General features: G+C 48.4%; 1 long non-coding RNA gene across 1 annotated transcript; it reads right to left on the reverse strand.

Moving 5' to 3' along the window:
• Positions 1–221: 221 nt before the first annotated feature.
• LOC145719608 (uncharacterized) lies at positions 222–4,088 on the reverse strand. Its single transcript, XR_014142499.1, has 3 exons — positions 3,955–4,088; positions 2,098–2,247; positions 222–646 (listed from the first exon to the last, which is right to left on the reverse strand). It is a non-coding gene; the product is annotated as an uncharacterized LOC145719608 (long non-coding RNA).
• Between the last annotated feature and the right edge of the window lie 772 nt (positions 4,089–4,860).

Consider the following 4,860-nt stretch of genomic DNA (forward strand, 5'->3'; position numbering starts at 1 on the left):
CACCCTCTAGTGGGACTGCTTCACACAGCGAGGTGAGGACACGGGGGCGGGGGAGGGGCAGGGGTGGCCCAGGGAAATCAGCATTCCAAGCCGGGTCTCACCTAGTTCCCACCAGACCTTGTCTAGCTAGGTGGGTTTTTTTCCCCACCCTGGGGCTGAGAGAGAACCAGAAACAATGCTACTTGCTTAAAAAAAAAAAAAAGAAGAAGAGGAAAAAAAAGTAAAAAAAGACACCAAATTTATTACAATAACAATCCTAACAAGTCAAAGGTAGCCTTCTCACCAAGACAGAATCATAAAAAGCTCATAATAATCATAATAACCATTTATGGGAGCCCTTATTAAGGCAGGGCATTGTTTTACTTATATTAATTTGTATAATTATCATAATACTCCCCAGAAGTAGTATTCCAGATATTTCTCTTTTCTAGAAGAGGACGCTGGCTCTCAGGAAGTTCATTGCAGGAGACACTATAGTACGTGGGGTGGTTCATAGCTCAAGGCCTGGAGGCAGACCACCTGGGTGTGCCATCCTGGTTCTGCCACTTACCAGCCGTGTGATCTCAGGCTTGGGTGATCCAACCTGCTGTGACTGTTTCCATTCTTGTAAAATGGGGATGATGATAGAATCTGCCTCAGATGGTGGCTGTGAGGATTAAGCAAGTAAGTGTGTGTGTCAAATGCCTGGCACAGAGAAGACATTCAATACATATGAGTGTTAGGATTAAATGATGGGCTTGAGCCTCAGCGAGTGACTGATGGAGGGGGGATTTGAACTCAGAACTTCATACTTGGACACTTGTGGGCTCACCCTCTAGATAGTGTTGCCAGCCTAGAGCCCACCAGCAATTTCCCACAAGTCCTGGGTCCTCAGGAGCCCCAGGTCTCACTGACGTGAAGATGACAGCTGTCCCCTCTGAAGAGCCAGTGATTCTTGAGGGGGAAGTCATCAGAGGTAAAGAAGACTCTGCGACTGTTGGTAGAGGGAGAGCCATCTCTGGGCCAGCCTCTCTTGGCTGTTGTTCCTTTCTCCTTAGAGGAGAACCTTCCCAAGTCCCCTGCTCTGATCAGTGCTTGTCAAGGAGGATGGGGATTATCTACCCTTCTGGGGATCCTTGCTGATCCTAACTAGGATTGTGATCCAAAGACTCAAAAACTCCAATATGGCAAATGATGTGATTGCCAGGGGACCCACGAAAGGGTGGCTACCTCCTAAATATGGGCGCAGACATGACTGTCTGGAGTGGTGACGTCCAATCTGTCTCCAAAGATGGGTGGGAGTTATGAAGTGACGGAAGGACATTCTAGGCAGAGGGCCAATGTGAGCAAAGGCAGGGAAACTAGAGACAGCATCGAAGAAGGGATCGAGTGAGGCAAGAAAGAGGTGGCAGAAGAGGAGGCTTGCAGAGGCCAGTGGTGATCAGAATTTGATCTCTATAAGTTGTCAAAGTGCTTGAACTTTCTTTGGTTGAAACTGGGGCACCAATGAGGAGTCATGAAAGGAGGAGGTGACAGTGGAAAAGTTTTGTCATCTGTAGAATGGGCTAACAATAGCACCTGCCTCACAGGGTTATTATAGGATTAAGTGAGCCATCCACATGAAGTACTTAGAAATGGTGGCATGTAGAAAATGAAACGTTAGTGATATAAATGTTAGTGATGCTGCTGCTGCTGATTGCAATAGGAGGCCACCAAGGCAGTCCATCAAGTGAGTGAGGCTTTACTGGGTGGAAATCCAGCTTTACATGGAAATCCAGTAAGCCATGGACTTGTCTGCCGCTAAAGAGTAAAACCCAAGCTCCTTGGTGTGGTTCACAGCCTGAGGTGATGTGACCTCTTTCTCATTCACTAGGTTTCAGTCACGTTATCTTCTTTCTGATCTTGGAACATACCTAACCTGGGCCTTTCCCTTTACTGTTGCCTCTCTCTGGAAAGCCTTTCCCCCACATCTTCTAATGGAAGCTGCTTTCTTATCATCAAGATCTTAGTTCAAATTTCTTCAGACAGACTTTTCCTGAGCCTCATCGAGCACATCAGCCTTATGACCAGATAAAATGATCTTATTTGCTTTCATGTGTAATGTTTGTTGCTCCTTACCTCCTCTAGGTTGTAAACTCCACAGGGGCACCAATTACACATTTTTTGTCCACCGCTGTTTTCATAGGTCCTTGAACACTGCCCGGCATATGGAGACTGTCCGAAAACTGATGGCCCGAAATGATCTGTTAGAGATTCATTCCTTTCAAGCTGTTCATGGGAAAGATCAGCTATTAGCAAAGTGGATTCAGTTTGCTGACAACTTTGTAGAGGTAGACTCTGGGGGTAGAGGGGAAGGATACTTCACAAAGCAAATTAAGTTCTGATGGATGAGGGCAGGGGTACAAGCCAGGGCAATTTCTATTATGAGGCTGGTTGGGGAACTGCTACGAACTGTGGTGTCTTGACGGGTGACAGAGGAGGTGGTGGGGCAGAAAGGGGCTGGTGGGACTCAGAAGCAAGGCCTATCAGAGGGGCTGCAGAGGGCCATTGTCTCAGGTCTTACATTCCATCAAGGCCCTCAAATTTAGTCTTTTGACATGATCTCCAAAGGAGGTTACAACTAGTCAGACACAACAGTAGGCTTTATGAAAGATGCTTATTTGTACAGCTGTGATTACAGAATCCAAGGGTAACAAGAATATTCTAGAATTCATCTTTTAAGACCTACCTACAGCATCTGACACAGTTATTTTCCTTCTCCCTGTCTTCACTCGGCTTCCAGAACACTATACCGTCCTGGTCCTACTTCCTTGATGGCTGCTCCTTCTCAGTCTCCTCTGTTGGTTCCTACTCATCTCATTCCTCACTTCTAAATGTCTATTTCTAGAAGGCACTCAAACGGAGTGCTCAGGGCCTTTGCACCTGCTGAAACATTCTTCCCCAAGACTGGCTCTTTCACTTTCAAGTCCTTAGCTAAATGTCACTTGAGGTCTCTCCCCTACCATCCTATGTAGTACTGCACTCCCTCCAATCCTCTACTCCTCTTCCCTCCTTTAACTTTATGGTTCTCATCACCAAATGACCTACTGCATGTATTTCTTGTTTAGTGCTTGTCTCTGTTGACTAGTAAGTTGGTGCCAGGAGAGCTCCAGCAGAGCAGTAAACTAGTATGTTTACTGCTAAACCTCTATTCTCTAGAACAGTGCCTAACACATAGTATATTTAAATGAATGTTGGGAAGTTTTGTGACTTTTCAATTTTGTATAGTTTCATTTAAAGATATATAAGGAATTTTACAAGGGGGGGCTGGACTACTTAAATATGAGTCTAATGCACGATTTTTATTTATCCTGGAAGGATTGGTATACTTAGTGCAGGTAACTACTGTGGTTTGCCCCGACTAACAGCTAAATCAAAAGGCAGAGCAAGCATTCAAGATACCTTTCCTGAACTTCCCTTTGGGACTGAGGTACTTGTGTGTGGAATCTGCAGGGGTGCAGCCTGATTGTGGTGCTAGGAAAAGTCCCGGGAGTGCAACGGCTCAGACATGTTCTTACAGGGGACTAGGGCGAGGTAAAATTACAGCAGCAAAACACGCGACTCGACCAGAGAGAAACTTTAGTCTTAGCCAGGCGCGAGGCCCAACCACGCAGCCGCAGAAGAACCCGGGGCTGAGCCCGCGCAGCCGCAGAAGAGGCTAGGTGGGCCTGCGCAGCCGCAGAAAGAGCGGGGGGGGGGGTCGCGGGGTGTGTGTTGGGGGGCCCTGGATCCCGCGCTGTTCGCGCCAGGCTTGAAGGAGCGGGTCCCGGAGCTCCGCACCGCGGCGGGTGAGGCCGGCTCCGCTGCACAGGCCTCCGGCCGCGAGCCCTCTTCCCCTGAGCCGCCGCCATCATGCTGCTGCCTGTGTTCACCCTGAAACTGCGCCACAAAATCAGCCCCCGCATGGTGGCCATAGGGCGCTACGACGGGACTCACCCGTGCCTGGCAGCCGCCACCCAAGCGGGCAAGGTAACCGTTCCCACCGCACGGAGTCCGGGTCCGCCGAGTCCCCCGGATCTCCGCGGCTGCGCCCCTGCGACCCCGCCCTTCACCCTGCGACCCCGCCCCCAGCCACGGTTGCCTGGCAACCTAGCTCTCCGTCCTGCGCAGAATAAGGAAGAATGATGGGTTCTCGCGTGAAGGGCTTTTCCAAGCAGTTTGTCTATAGGCACTTAGACTCGGACAGTGTTGGAGCCCCTGTGCAGATAGGAAGCTTAGGGAAGAAAAGTCCCTAGGAGGGAAGGGGCTTGGTCAGGATTAGGAGTGGTAGCGTCCCCAGATTTGAGCCCAAGGCCTCTGCCTGTCACTGGAGCTCCTTCCACTATTTCATATTGCCTCGCGAACCAGACAACTTTACGGAAAAAAAAATACAAAGACCCCTAAATTCATTGATTCAGATTTCACTTGATCTTTATCCGTGTACATTTACGTCTTTTCCTAGAATTTATTCACTGAGTACCTGTTCGGTGCTTACAATGTGCCAGGTGCTGTGCAAGGTGTGGGAGTCACAGAGATGAAATGGTCATTTAACATTCATGAGACTTACTGAACACCTCCTTTGTGCTAGATGTTGGGGGTTCAGAGATAAAGCTGAAATCTCTACTTTCACAAAGCTTAAAATCCAGCAGAGAAGGCACATCAAGGCACTCTGTACTGATGGAGGCATGACCAAAATACATGGTATACAGTGACACCAAGCGTAATAATGTTTAACAGGTACAAAGCTTTATTACACGAATGATCTCGGCATCCTTGCTACAATGCCAAGGACAGCAGCATAGCACAGGTGTGATCTGGGCTCCAGTACCTACTAATTTCATGACCCTGGGCAAAGTACTTAAT

This window comes from Leptonychotes weddellii, unplaced genomic scaffold (assembly GCF_054177405.1).
Source record: "Leptonychotes weddellii isolate Sample4059 unplaced genomic scaffold, ASM5417740v2 HiC_scaffold_5627, whole genome shotgun sequence".
NCBI lineage: Eukaryota > Metazoa > Chordata > Mammalia > Carnivora > Phocidae > Leptonychotes > Leptonychotes weddellii.